The 16340-nt window shown below is 35.1% G+C and overlaps 1 protein-coding gene across 1 annotated transcript in view; it reads left to right on the top strand.

Annotated features, from left to right (window-relative positions):
- Nucleotides 1-16340, top strand: part of IL1RAPL2 (interleukin 1 receptor accessory protein like 2) — a 1186660-nt gene that overhangs the window by 176451 nt on the left and 993869 nt on the right. The window lies entirely within an intron of this gene.

The raw sequence follows: 16340 nt of genomic DNA, 5'->3' as shown, positions 1-16340 counted from the left end.
GAAATAAACTCATAGATACAGAGAACATTTTGAGGGTTGCCAGATGGGAAGGGTGTTGGGAGGATGGGGGTAAGAGGGGAAAGGATTAAGAAATACAAATTGATAGTCGCAATATAGTCACAGGAATGTAAAGTATAGCATAAGGAATATAGTCAGTAATATTGTAACCACTATATATGGTGTCAGATGGATACTAAATTTATTGGGATGATGCCTTCATAAATTATATAAATGTCTAATCGCTATGTGGTACACCTGAAACTAATATAATATTATATGCTAACTATAATTGAAAGAAATTAAAAATATTTTTAAAAATGAGAAAAAATCTGCCTTCACAGATCTTATATTTCAGTGGAGTAGACAGGTCATTATCAAGATAAATGAGTGAAATATATAGTACAGAATTTTAAAGTTAAAGAGAAAAATTCAGGGAACTATGATATGAAGTATATGGGTGAAATTTTAAATGGAGTCCAGGGAAAGTGTCACTAGGATACCTGGGGCAAAAATATTCCAATCGTGGGGAACAGCAAATGCAAAGGCGGAGGTATACCTGGGGTATTTGAGGAATAGCAATGTTCCAATAGCAAAGGCCAGCCTGTTAAGAGGAGAATGAACATAGACAAATAAAAAAGAACAGGTCAGAGAGGTAACAAAGGTCCATATTGGAAAGGGGCTTGAAGGTCCTCATAAAGATTTCCATCCAATAGAGAGAAAGGAAGACAGAGTGTGAAGATCTAACTTACGTTTTACCAAGAATATTCTTACTGCAATGATTGCAACACACACAATGGACAAAGAGGGCAAGGGCAGAAGCGGAGAGACCAGTCAGGAAGTTATTGGAATAATCCCGGTGAGAGATGATAGTAGTTCTCGAGGGTAATAGAGTTCCCAAGATTTTCTAATGGACTGAATGTGAGATATGAGAGAATGAAATGAATTAAGATTTTTGGGGTGAATAACTGGAAGGATGGTGTTTATGTGTTAGTGAGATGGAGAAAACTGCAGGAGGCTGTTGGAGAAGATGGCAAACATCAGTGCTCAGTTTTGGGCATGTGTGGCTTGAGATACCTATTAAGCAGCTAAGGGAAATGTTGTATAAGTGTGGATGTATGAATATGGATTTAAGGGAGATGCTATGGCTGGATACTGTTTGGGAGGCATCAGCAAATAGATTGTATTTAAAGCTATAAGATTGGGTGACTTTACCTAAGGAATTATTAAACATAGAAAAAAGAAACAGGACTGGTGACATGATAAAACAGATTACAATATAACATGCATGGAACAGTCTCTTTTCTTGGGAAAGAAAGTGTTTATAGAAAGAAGAATGGGAGGCTATTATATCAGAGTCATCTTTGGGTACTAGGAATATTGGTGATTCTCATTTTATTCTTTTATGTTTTTCCATATTTCCACATTTTCTTTAATAAAAATGGATTACTTTTATAACTAGAAAGCAGAATAGAAAAATAAATGCTATTAAGACAAGAAGACTTTTATCTAGAATTATTCTCCAATGTGTAGAGTAAAATGTTTTATTTGTGTGAACACTCCCCTGCAACACATACATATACCCACAGAGAAAGAATACTGAAAAAAAGGGTTGCTTGTATCAAAATATATATAACATGATCTGAGCTTGCCATTAAATGCTTCTATCCTTACATAGAGTTTAGTTAATATAACTAGAAATAAATGTGCCTAGACAGTAAAGGATATGAAGACCTGGGGACAGCTAAACCCAAGAGGACTATGGACCAGAATAGATTGGGACCCTTGGGGCTGAGTCAAAAGCACATCCTTTGGGAAAAGAGAATTAATTGAACCCTTGTTCCACTCTCTTGTGACATTCTTTTTCCCTGAAAGCCTTTTGCCTTCTTCCTCCAGCAGTTCTCATTCAGGGAACAGGGTATCTGCTAGTTCAGCAAGCCACCCTTAAGTGTTAATAAGTTATTCTTGGCCAATTTTTTCACAATAGGAAAGTATATCATCTTATCATCTTGAATTTTAAAGTTCAGGTTCTTCATTTTTTTTTTCCTTTTGGACACAGAAACTGTAAAAGTTCTCTTTTGCATTATCTTCTTCCCCACTTTGATTATAACAAGGATCTCTCCTCTCTTTTCTGGTGGTGACTCAGATATAGCTAAAGGGAGTTTTCTCACATGTCATTTGGAAAAGGGGAAAAAACTTAGTGTTTGCCCTAAGGGTAAACAAAGAACATTTTAGCTAAAATGTGCAATGGTTGATGCAATTATGAGTGATAGAAAAAGGAATTGTGATAGAAAAAATATTTGCATTTTGAGCTGTAACATTTGCTACTGTGACTGTTAGCATTTTGTTAAAAATGTGTACATGCATGGTAAGATTTTAAAGCAGGAAGTTGGAAAATTGGTACAGAAATGTATTTTTGCATACGCTTGTCTTTTCATTAAGTAGTATGTATTATTGTCTCCCTGATGATCTACTTCTTTCTCTTCTTCCCAAGAGCACCCTGACTAACTCCAAAAGTTTTATTGAACAAAAGAGAAATGGTACTTCTCCTGTAGATTCCAAAAGTTAGACCAGGCTACCTCCAATATTCTATGAATTTTAGCAATTTTCATCAAAGTTAAAATAACAGAATGTAACTTACATTCACCCCCAGTCTCCTGCTCCAACATACATAAACACACACGCACGCACACACAGCTACCTTTACCTTCTATTATTAATTACAGAGATTGAATCTAAGAAGACCCACACATTGTTGAATTTAGATCAACATTTAATCAAAGGCATCAAATGATCAGTTTTCTGCCTAAAGCCAAACTTCAGATCTTATGGAATGAACATCAGTCTTGGGATTATAAGACTTGAGTAGAAATCCTACATGTGCCACATACTAGCTAAGCAACCATTGGGAAGACATCTATTTAACTCTAAAGCAGTAAAATAATTGTTCTGATGATAACCAGTATGATGAGCATTGATTCAAATCTACTAACTGAAACATTTGAGTTCAGTTGCTTATTATTTTAGTCTCTGTTTCCTTGCCTATGGTATTAGAATAATACTTATTTGTTTTTAAGAATTTTTTGAGGATTTAACAAGAAAATATTTATAGTGTATCTAGGACCAGTGTTCAGGACATATGGCATATCAAAAATATATCTATTATGACTATTAATGTTATTGTTGCCCTGCTTCTTTGTAGTAAATATATATATATATATATATATATATATATATATATATATATATATATATATATATATATATATATTTTTTTTTTTTTTTTTTTTTACCTGTGGCAACCAGAAGACTTTCATTAAGCCCAGCCAAGACTATATCAGGAAAAAAAAAGATTGGATATGTCAAGCTATCAGTTAAGCAACAGTTATTACTTAAATGAATGAACTAGAAAAAAACATTTGAGAGGGAGGTGGAAGAATCCTGTCATTTGTAGAGCAATTAAAAAAAAACCTTTAGAAGTAAAAGACAAAAAAGTTATATTTTGCCACTGATGGAATGGGAGTGAAACCACAGCTGAAATTTGCCTTAGGGCAAAAGGCAAGACATTGTAAATCTCAAAAATAATGGTGACCTGATTCTGTTTCAACAAAGAGCTGGAGTATCTCACACTCATTTCCTAATTTTGTCTTTATTTTATGTACTATGACCAGGGTGGATAGCATAATGGTTAATAGCCAGAACATTGGATCCAGATGCCCTAGGTTCAAAGTCTAACTTTGCTACCTACTAGCCACATGACCTTAGGAAAGCCACTTAATCTTCTTCATTTGTAAAATGTTGATGATAATAACATTGCTTGATGTATAGAGTTGTGACAGTTAAGTGAGTTAACTATGGCAAAGCACTATAAACGATGTCTATCGCACAGTAAGTCCTATGTTAACATTTATCAAATAAAATTATTGAAAGGCATTTTGAAAAGAGTTGTAGGCTCCACCTAATGTTAAAGGATGTAGAATTCTATTCCTCATTCTGCTCTCCCATCAAATTAGCAAGTATCCCATTTTTAAAGTCAATTGCCAATTAATAGAGACCTTACATATTTAATGGTTGCTGTTCGTGTGTGTGTGAGAGTGAGAGAGAGAGACAGAGACAGAGACAGACAGAGACAGACAGACAGACAGACAGACAGAGAGAGACAGAGGCAGAGAAAGAGAGAGAGAGAGAGAGAGAAAGAGAGAGAAATGGGATTTCTCATGAAAAAACATCCATAGAAGAATAGATAAGGTCTTTGAGCACACTGGGGAAAATAAAACACCACTGAAAGACCTTTGAGTCTTCTGACTTGATCTGGATTTTTCTTTTTTTAAATCATGTTGAGCTTTTGCTTGAAGAATTATTAATATGGTAATATTTTAAAAATGTTCCACTTTCATTCTTGTGCTAAACATATATAAATAAAAGCCACTGCCTCCTACTATCCCTGATAAGGCCACTGTGAACACATAACAAAAACACACATTTGCCTTGCATATATTTTTATGACTTGTATTTTAGATTTTTCCCTGATCTACGTCGGATAACTACATGGTTCTCTCATAAAAAAAGAAAATATTTTGGGAATGACCATTTACTTGCAATATTTTGTGGATTGTTGCAGCTTCAGAAAAGTGTCTGCAAGGTCTTGAGTTGAACTGAAAATTGAAAATACTTGCAATAATGGTTTTGACCTTGGAGACGTCCTGTCCTCCATGCTTCCCTAAAAATATTTGTCCTCTGTTTCTGAATAATAGGAAAGGACAACCCCCAGAAAAGTACTGCCCATTCATGGGATATCATCTTGATGAATTATTTCAAAGCTCTATCAAACTCTTTCCAAATATTCTAGTGACTGAGGCCGTTCAGGTCCTGATTTTCAGCCAGGCCTTGTTTTCTTGACATTAGTTGGGGAGGGTATACAGTGAGAACTGACCCTCTGCATTTGCATGGTTGGAGGGATTTTAGCTCAGCACTTAATGGTCAAGTAACTGGAAATCAAACCAATATAGCATTTTATGAAGTATTTATAGAAGCCTTATTTATAGAAAATAAGTCAACATTTCATTAAGAGGAAAGGGGTTAGGGAAACCCTGTCATAGAGGATCCCTTCCTAGATATCAAGAATTCTAAATCCTCATTTTAAAGTTTTAAAGTTTAAAGTATTTAAAGGAAAGAGTAGAAATACTATAAGGTCTCCTTGGAAAAATTTGTAATCTGTCTCCTGCCCTCCCCCCACCCTCCCTTTTCCTCTCTCATCCTTTCCCTCCCTTCCTCTCTCCCTTCCTCTTTTCTTTTCTCTCTTTTGCTTCATATCAAATATAAATCTGTCTCTTCTAGATCTTATTTTCATTGATTTTTCAATACCTTTCCCAAAGTATGGCATCATAATCATCCTGATTAACATTATTGGATACTCATTATGTTATTATGTACTAGGAAATCTTCTAAGTGCTCTGTATGTATTGGCTAATTTTTGTAACCCTTTGAAGTAGGTATTATTATTTTTCTCATTGAGAAACAGTGATACAACGTACCTAAGGCCTCCCAAGTAGTAAATAGGATTCAAACCTAGAGAATCTCGTTCCGTTAGTCCATCCTGTTAACCACACTGATGTTAACCTTGAGAGATATATATGAAAAGAAATTTGTGTTAACAAATTAACCATTATTATCAAGCCAAGGTCTATTTTTTTTTTAATTTAATTTATTTTATTTTATATTTTATTTTATTTTTTTAGTTGTGAGGTGGATTTTGCTCTGAACAATCAACAGTCTCTCAAATGACATTCAGTTGACCCAGGTTATATTACACATTTGCAAGTGCTGGGCAATGCTTGTGGTGTGGTCGGTTGCCTTTGAACTGACGTGGTTGGATGTCAAATCAGTGACCTTGGCAGGAGACCATTAGGTGCAGAATATTTGCTTGCCAGATATATTCTGGTGTTTTTGTTTTTCTTTTTCCCCAGCATTCATTTGGTAGTACGAAACAAATTTTCCATTTTTTCAGAAAACTAGTATATTTCAGAAAATTAGAACCAGTGAGTTTCTGGGTGCTACCCATCAGATGCAATCTCATATGCTGATTTGTCACCAACTGGCAAGCTCTTTGTTTTGCCATTTCAAAGCATGAGAGACCGCCAAACCTGTTTTTGTGTTTGGAGTGTCCCTGGAAGTTGATTCCCATTCTCATTGCAATTTCTTTGACATGGCATCTTGGCATAGTGTCTTTGACTAAAATTGGTATTTTTCTAGTGTCTATGCTTTGATTTAGAAGCAATAGATCTGATGTTTTCCAACTGATCTCCAAAACTGAAAATACATGTGCTTAGGTTACTAATGAAAATGCTGACACAATCTCATTAACACTATGGTTTTGAACAGCCTGTCATTCAATAAAGTAGTATTTTTGTGTCCTGCAAAATATCAAATATCTGCTTGCAATGAGCATATTTAACACTTTTTGGTTTTCTTTTCATCTACGCTGAATGCACCTGGGAACAAGTGAAACTTCAAATAACAGAGGCAAAACATTTTAACAAGGCATTTTTATTTGAAAAAAATTTTAAGTATATTGGAATCAGAACTCAAATTACAGATACTGTTCCAAACTACCTGGTGGAAAGATGGCTTTGAATAGTACAGAGCCTACACTCAATTCTAAGTGCCAGCATTGTATTGAGTGAAATAGACCCTCACTGTTTCAGAATTGTCCCACCAAAAATGTTAATAGTCTCCTTGCCAAGAAATTGTGTTTGTAGCTAAACTGGACTGTTTTCTGGTCTCCAGATGGCATACTTTCCCAATAATGCATCTTTGCTTCTGGTTTTCATTCTCCTTGTTGTGTTTTCCCTTTTATTCAGCTTTACCTGTCATATTGTGAACAAACTTCATAGTGTAGCTTTTCTATTTCAGCCTTTCTAGATCGCCACTGAGAAGTAAGTTACATCTCTTTCTTCCCATAGTTGCTTAGCATACTTTGATATAATACAAAAAAGTACTAATATGAGAATCAAGAGACCCCAATTTTTGCCCCAGTGTTGCCATTAACTAGATATATGACATGGAACACATGGTTTATCTTCTTTGGAATTTAATTTATTCATCCAGAAAATTAGGAAGTTAAAAAAAAATGAAGGGATTGAACCATTATTCTCTAAGAGTCCTTCCACTGCTAACATTCTGTGGTCCCCTTATCACTTATCTCATTATTTTACAACCCTCAATGCAATGGCACCTTGCACATCATGTGCCTACATAGCAGTTGACCTGAAAAGTCCAGAGGACTTTATACTTTCTGCCTTTTGTTGAAGATAGCACTGGCCATTGACTGTATAATTTTGTTGTTCTTAATCTAGGAATTATGCATATGTGGGCTTAGAAAAGGGCAAGGACCAGTTTTCTGAAGTCACTTAGTAAGACAGGGAAGGTATATGTTAGGTAATTATTTTGTTGGATAATTATTACCATTGCTAAACCTACATAGAAAAGATCACACATTTAATTAATGTAAAATAATGTGGTAAATTTTGATTTTTGCAATATGTAGAAAAGTCTCTGACAAAGTAGCAATAATTACAAAAGATATGCCATGTAGATTTATAATTCCGTGGTCTGCAACAGTCTGTCTTAAAATTAGTTTTGTAGGCTTTGAACATATTCAACGAGTACTTGTCTTGATATAACAGTTCTCTTAGAGATTGACTGGAATCACATCCATGCTATCCAGATGGGCTTTCACATCTGTGAGTCTGCATTATGATATATGGGCACAATGCAAGGTACCTAGTTTACATAGTCTTTCTCAGATGCAGAGTTTTTCTAAAACCTTGTTAAAAGGCTGTCACTAAGCCTGAGTATCATGGCTTGGCTTCTATTTGAACCTTAGAACTGCCTCGACTCTTAACTTGGTGAAACCAGTCATGTTATCAGCTGGTATTTCTATAGTACTGCCACTAACATTAAAAGATTTGGACACATGCTGAATCATTGCTGTCCAACATTTCTCCCTTTCCCTTTCCCTTTCCCTTTCCCTTTCCCTTTCCCTTTCCCTTTCCCTTTCCCTTTCCTTTCCTTTCCTTTCCTAATAGGTCATATAAATGTATTACCTAACTGTCAAGATATCCAGGATTATTTTCACCCAAGGCCAATCATCTACCTTAAGGCAAAAAAGTGAGTTAAGCTTTGAGCACCTCTCCTTTCTATTCTAGGTTTAATGACCTTTCGAATTCATGGGGACTGTTTTCTCCATTTCTCTCTGCTCCTAAAACAATATTAGACCTTCCCCTGCATTGTGACCATGTCTTAGAAAGGAAGTGCTAAAATCATGATTCAAATCTAGGCAGTCTGCCTTCGGAGTCTATGCTCTTGACCACCAACCTACACTGGAGTAACTGAGATTGGGAGGTAAGGAATGCAAAACAGGTGACCAAGAAGGGAAGATTCTGGGCCTCTCAGTCTGTTTCAAACACATCACCTCCACTTTTACCTCTTTTATACATTGGATTTTAGTGTGAGTTGTTGGTCTAACAAAGAATTTCTTTGTTCAGGCTGTGAAAAACTATTAACAAGTATAAACTTTACGTAGGCCTTAAACTGAAGACTGCTGGGAGAGGGTGTTTGTGGAAAACTAATACTTGGAAGTAGATCTTTTATTTATTTATCCTTGTAGGAAGCATGCAGGTATGCACGGAGTAGTTTACAGTTATTTGCAACCTTATGGGTAGGCAGGTAGATAAGTTGCCAGAGTCTATAGAATGGTTAGGAAGGACCAAGATAGTACTGAAAATGGCAAAAAAGTGACTTACATGAAGGACTACATGAGTTCCTCATCCCAATCAGTTGGTATCATTGACAATAGGGTACTTTCAGGGGACTTGAAGATCAAGGAAGCTTACCTCTGCAACTGGAATTAAGGCTGGGCCTCTTGCTCTATGCATCTGCCACCTGTGTGTAATAAGTTGTGTTTATTACCCACATTGTGGGAACTCATATTCTTTCCCTATTTGTGTTGGGCATCTTTCTGTTAACCCTGTTACCATCCATTTCAAGATGACAGGTGTATCCTATTTCAAGATAAGAGGTACAAAATTGATAAGCTGCGTGATGAGAAGACAACTGAAATTCAAAATGCTGACTCAAGTGTCAAGGCCAAGAAGCAAAGAAGGCTTTTGGTAGAATCAAAAATTCTAGAAGGCTTCATTGCAGATGGATTCTTGTTCTAACCAGAAGAGCTGCCATAATATTCCTTGTCCTTGGACTCAACAGAATTACAATATTTCATCCCATAGAACACAGATTCTATCCATGTCAGTGGTAAATTGGGAGTTAGAAAAGGTTGTCTTATTTTTTTAGATAGTAAGTTGTGCCACACACCATCAGCTATTTGAAGTTTAGTCAATACACTGGAAAATATAAATTAAAAGTGCTGCATTTCACAACCATAGGTGAGCAATAAAAAGACCTAAAGATAGTCTTTCTTTTGAAGGCTGAAGTTTAGTTTGATATAATTCTGTGTACAGGTCCCTCCATGATATACTGAGTGAATGATAAGGAAATGTTAAATGAGAATAACTCAAAAGAACGATAGCACTTGGTCATCCTATATTTTAGATAGCAACTTAAATCTCCAAGAAGATTGATTTAACACTCATCACCTCCAACTACCACCACCACCACCACCACCATTATTAAGCATTTACTCTTCGTGAGGTACTATTCATATTACTTAATTATCACAGCAACTCTATTAGTTAGGTTCCATTATAATCTCTATTTTTTGAGAATGGGGAAACTGAGGGTAAGTAATTTGCCTAAACTCATACAACTAGTAAGTTTCAGAGTCATGATTCAAAGCCAGGGAGTCTGGCTCCAGAACCCTTACCTTAACTATTATGCTATGCTGCATTCTGTTATAGAGAAGAATGTATTGAGGAGACTCACCTGTTTTGATCACCATCCAAGGTGAATGTAAACTTCTGAGATGACCTAATAACTCACTGGAAAACTGTCATGTACTATAAATTCCAAAGAAAGTGTTCTATAGAAGCTCAAGTATATTTTGAGCTTTTTTTTTTTAACCTAGAAAAAAAATATAATACCCCCATGATTCCTGCTTTCTACCATGTCTTGAAAATTTTTCATATTGAAAAAGCTTCATCCTTTAGGAACTCTGAGTTGTGGGCTCTCCTAAATTTAACTTTTAAACTCAAGTTGTAATCAGTGTAGATTTACTCCCACACACCTTCTATTTTATCAATCACATTACCCCTCCAGCAGAGTGTCAGTTCCAGGGCTTTTGGGCAGAAGCCCACTAGGGGGTGGCTCTAGTGTTATTTATCAGTGTATAGGCTGTAGAATAAAATATATGTGATAATTGATTCATTCTTCATCAGCCTTTGAGGACTGATAACTCAATTAGCATGTCAGATACTGACGACATATCTCTTTCAAAAAAATCCTCAAAGGAGATTTTGTATTAGATAAGGTGTGAGAGGTATTTTTTGTGGTTATTTATATTTTATTAAAAATTCTTATTTACTTTGCCTTTTCCTCAGAAGAAGCAGTGTTACCTTAGTATTTGGGTTTCTTTCTTTCTTTCTTTTTTAAATCTGCATGATTCAGGAAAGAATGATTATATGTTGAAGCAGGCAGATAAAGAAATAAGAATTTAAAAATCCTGGCCAAAATAATTTTAATTCTTAGTCCTCGGCTGAGAGAAAGTGCATCTTGAGATGATTGACAGAGCTATACATGCTCAGTAACACATATGTCTGAAATCCGAGAGGGATGAGAGGGGTGAGTGGTGATAAGGGAAAATCTGATCCAGATCTAGGTTATACTTTTAAGACAGTAGTCTACAAATGATTTTGACCAGATATAATGATCAGACAATAAAGGTTTGAGTGCACATAACTCTGCAAACATTATGTACATAATAAAATACACAAAATTATCAACATTTAATATTTTCTTCCTTTACCATGTGGATCTCTTTTATAACCACAAAGTACATGTACCCAACTTTGAATAACACTAATTTAAGAGTTTTACTTTGATCCTAGGGAAGTCTTTTAGATGATCTGTACCTCAGTTTTCTATATGTCATATGACAGAGATGTACCAACTAAAGTACAATTTCAAGTTCCATTTTATACATATTATTTGAATACCTTTTATTCTAGGATATTCCATGGACTTTAGTCATTCTTTCAGGATGAAGTTTTAGCTGCACTTTGGTGGCATTTTGAGCCAGATTATTACTGAAGAATGTGATTATATTGGTGGTCACAATGATCACATTGTCTGTTCCAATTAGAAGTCCTCCAACAATAATTGCACATTCATATTTATATGCCTGATTATTTTAATATGGCCAAAATATAATTTTTAAAGTTAAGGTAGCATCACAATTGTTTCTCCCATGTGCTTTCTTTATTTCCACTCAGTTTCTTCCCTCTGGTCTCTGTTAAGCCGCTTACAGATATTTCATTATCTATAATGAATGTTGTCTCTAACAATGGAAATTTATTCTGTTCAGACCTAAAGCCCTCATATGAAAGAGGAAGCTAAATTAAAAAATAAATAAATAAAAGTATTCTTTGGTTAAGTGGTTATTGGATAAAGATAAATACTGCCTTGCAAAAGGTAATCTGGACTTTAGCAGACCTCTTTGTAAGGTCTATCTTTGCTACAACTTCCACATGTTTAAAGTGCAGAGAAATATAATTCTTACCTCATCAATAAAATATGAAATCCTATTTTCATATTATGTTCTCTTTTTAAAGACATAAAAATCAGACCCTCAGGACTATAGACAATTGGGCAATCTTGTGTGTTTTAATAGCCAAAACAAGTTAATTTCATTGATATTACTGAGTAAATTAATAGGTTATTTTTTAGGAGTCTTTTTAGTTGGTGAGACCAATCTTTGTCCTTCATATGTTCATTCTGAAGGCATTGTAAAAACACTTCAGTGTACAACAGGAGGTACAATTTTCCTGTCTTTGAGGAATGAATGATATATGGGTTTATGAAATCAAGAAAATGACTTAATGTTTGTACCTCTCCCTTCCCATATTCATATAATAATATTGTTATAGTTTATTTCAAGTCAGCTAATTTAATTTCTAATCTTCTTTCTTTGATTAAATTCTTAGCTAATTTTAATTTGTGTATATTAATCGGCATCGTTTCTTTTGCCACCCAGAATTGATTTACCTTTTTTTTGGAAACCATACCTTTATTTATTCTTAGTAGATCACCTATTCCCACTCTCAGGCCATGTGCTTATTGTAGGCACATGATCTAGGCCTAAGCCAATTAGAGCTTTGCATTCCTCTAAGCATCAATGATTACTTCAAGGATGGGCATATGTCCCGGCTGGAGCAAAAGAGGTACAATGAGACTTTCATGAACACTTCTGGGAAAGAGGTCCATGTTCTTATCAATGGACTTAGAGTTATTGAATATAAGTTCTGGAGTTGCTACAGTCATCTTGTGACCATGGCAGACAAATTTGAAATGGAGGCGAGGTGAAAGTTAAAGTCAAGAAATAAGGCATGGGATCTTGGGTACGTACTTGAGCCATTGATGCAGACTTATTTACCTGGAAAATTTTTATCATTTGATCCAATGAAGTCTCTTTGTGTTTAAGCCACTTGAGTTCCATTTTCTATCACTTGCAATTAAAAGAGTCCAGTTGACCATTCTCGTCCAATCCCAGGGCAAGGCCCAGGCTTTATACAGCCACCCACAGTGCCAAATCTTTCAACACGCAGAGACAGATAGATGATAGATAGATAGATAGATAGATAGATAGATAGATAGATAGATAGATAGAGATGGAGAGATGGAACATGTTTGAGCACTCTAGTCTGAATTAGCAGAATAGGTTGAAATGAAGCATAGTTTTTTCTTTATACAGTAATTTATTTCAAATTTATTTAGTGATGCACTATGCCTGACACTGTGACACTCATTGGACATTAAGAGTTGAAAGATAACTCAGTAGTTTACAATGTAGTGGGGGAGACTGATATGTACTAACACAGGGACTACATGCCAGGGTAACAGGAGCATGTTCAAGAGACATCTGAGATATGAAACTTGAGCTCTATAGTGTGAATACTAGGCAGCCAAGTGAAGGCCATTTCGGACAAAGGAAAGAACATGAGGTATATTTTTTAGGAGTTTCTAGGTTTTGAGTGCCTTACATAGCTACTAGCAAGATGATAGAAATTTATATTGGAAGAAACTTTTGTAGTTCTTGGGTCCCTGAAACAATAATTAAAGGACAGATCCTTCTATTTCGAAATGATGTCAGCATCCAGATCTGGGTCAGAACGATAGAATGGAAACTTAGCTTTTCCCTAGAATCTAAACCACATTATCTGAACGTATATTTGTGCCTCCAGTGGTATGCCAAAGCAGCACAAAGAATATACCATAGATATATTATTTGTCCTAAAAGAGGGTAAAGTCTGCCACTTTGATAGGAATCAGAGGGGTGGAATTGAGGTGGCAAAATTTACCTATTTCCTTGAGTAAAATTTCCTTATTTCATTGATATGTGATTGGATATTTACCTCATTTGCAAGTCATAGGTAAGTGTGCTATGTAGAATGAAAAGCAAATAAAATCAGATATTTTGAACAGGGAATGGGCAAGTATATGTAAATTTTTCAGGTGTGTGATACAGTAATCAGCTTTCTCTTCCCTAAAATAAGATACCTCAACCTAATCCTTTATGCTCTATTATATTTTTAAGGACCTAAAGAATGCCATGTTTCCTCCTCATGAGGGAATATCAATTTTTTACCAGTTATGCTAGAAATCTTAAATACTCTCTACCCCTAACTGCCAGTTACCCTATGTCATTGCACTGCTATTTAAATGGCTTTTAATGAGCACCAAATATCAGCAGTCCTCTAGGTGCCCTGGAGGAAGAAGAGCTCTGCCTGAGCATTCATTCTAAATTAAGCAGAAAGGTTAGTGCTCAATTGTGAAGATTTGCAAATTATATTTTCAAGACACCTCACAACCTTAAAGCTACTTTCCAAAATCTAAGTATTAATACTACCCAGATTCTCATTTACTTCAGTACAAACTGCCTACAATCATGGTTGGTTTTGCCTTAGAATAGAAAAACAGCTTATAGCTTAAGATGATCAAATGATATGTGGCAGTTAAAACACACAGGGGAGCTATGGGTTTGAATTTTAAATATTTAAATCAAAGGAAACATAAAAATAGTAGTAGAGAAATATAGCTTGTTATACATATGGCTCACAGACTATAGGTGTGCCTATATTTAAAAAAAAATCTCCTATTAAAAATATCCAAATTTAATAAGACAAATGGGATGATTAATTGCATTATTGAAGGATTTATTTAAGGAAGATTTGTTAAAATATGTAATGTATCTGCTGCTTTTAAGAGTTGGCTTTAATAGATTATAAAGTCTGGTGAGATGGATAGCAAGGAAACATAGCTCAAGTATTTAAAACTGTTAATTGAAAAATGAAGATTGATCATCACTAAAATTGCAATGTAATAGTGGGCAAAAAGATTCAATTTACAATTAGAAAAGTATCTTCACATGAGAAAGCACTAGTGTTTTGAAGGCCATAGAAGGGAATCCTGATATGTGTAATAGGTAAAGACATAACATGCTAGTGTAATCACACCACATAATTAGTTAGAAAACGTGACATAAGTAAAAGAGTTTATAAGAGAGGGAAGGAGAGAGAAGTAGAAGGAGAGAGAAAGAGGAGAGGGAGAAAAGGAAAGAGAGAAGCAGAGAGGGAGAGAGAGAAATCTTAGAAAATAACTTGGTTGATTACAATAAAGGGTATGTAGGGGCGGGGGGGATGCTGAGAGAAGATGTGCCACTATTTGTCTGGCTATCATGTGGTCTTGGAACAGGAATCATTCTCACTAGAGTCTACTGATGTCTCTTGCCTTTGACAACTCATTCATTTATTCATTCATTCTTACATGTATTCCTTTATTCATTCAGTGGACATATATTTGCTGAACAGTTATGATATAGAGGCATATAGTAATTGGGGAAGAAAAGAGAATATTGGGGGCAAGTGAAACCTAAGGGCACAACATTGGAGGATTCCTTGCAGTAGTGAATTTGGAGTGAGTGAATCTGTGCTACTTAGAGCAAAGTTTTGGCCACACCCTTAAAGTCTTCTAATTGTACTTGTACATCCTTAAAGGCTCATTAGGGAAAGATGCCTTTGGGTGCTAAACTGGGAAATAGGGACTATAGGGTTACTCTCTTGGCTTTGACATTAAGTTAGTTAATTGACCTTGAGACAACCCTTAAGCTTTCTGTGCCTCAGTCTCCTTGTTTAAAAAAGAGGGTAATTCTGTAGTGCTGCTTGTCCTAGCCTCATATGGATGAACTTAGGATTAATTAGATTAAAATTGTGATCAGTAAAGAACACTAAAACTCCTCAGAGGTGAGTGCTAAGTGAGCCGGATGAATAACAGTTTAAATGTCAGCTACAGAACTGTAATTGGTATTTGTTTTAAATGGGTCACTCTGTGAAAACCAGGGCAAATAGCATTAAAAATATAAACTGTGTATTTTACAATAGTTTCAGATTTTCAGAACAATTAAGATAGCACAGAGTTCACATATATCTCACACCTAATTTCCCTTATTGTTAACATCTTACGTTCGTATGATATATTTTGTAAGGTAAATTGACAAATCATTATATATGTATGCATTATCATTAAGTAAATTCTGTTATGTTTTTTTTCAGATTTCCTTAGTTTTTACCTAATGCTTTTTTCTGTTCCGAGATATCATATCCAGGATATCACATTGCAGTTAGTTGTTGTGTCTACTTAGGCTCCTCTTGCTGCACTGACTTCTGAAACTTTGCTTATTTTTAATGACCTTGACATTTAAAAAATTGTGGTAAAACATACATAACATAAAACTTACCATCTTAACCATTTTAAGTGTACAGTTCAGTGGCATTAAGTACATTTTCATTGTTATGCAATCATCACTACCATCCATCTACAGAACTTTTCATCTTGCAAAACTGAAACACCATACTTATTAAACAATAACACCCCAATTCCTCCTTCCCTAGACTCTGGTAATTACCATTCTACTTTCCGTCTCTATGAATTTGACTACTCTAGGAACCTCATATAAGTGGAATCATACAGTATGTATGTATGTATCCTTTTATGCCTGGCTTATTTCACTTAACACAATGTCCTCAAGGTTCATTCATGTTTTAGAATGCGTCAGAATTTCCTCTCTTTCTAAAGTGGAATAATATTGCATTGTATGTATATACCATATTTTTGTT

The sequence above is a fragment of the Pteropus vampyrus genome, unplaced genomic scaffold (genome assembly GCF_000151845.1).
Source record: "Pteropus vampyrus isolate Shadow unplaced genomic scaffold, Pvam_2.0 Scaffold419, whole genome shotgun sequence".
Classification (NCBI taxonomy): Eukaryota; Metazoa; Chordata; class Mammalia; order Chiroptera; family Pteropodidae; genus Pteropus; species Pteropus vampyrus.
Note: the sequence above shows the minus strand (reverse complement) of the source record. Positions and strands in the feature narration are given on the sequence as shown.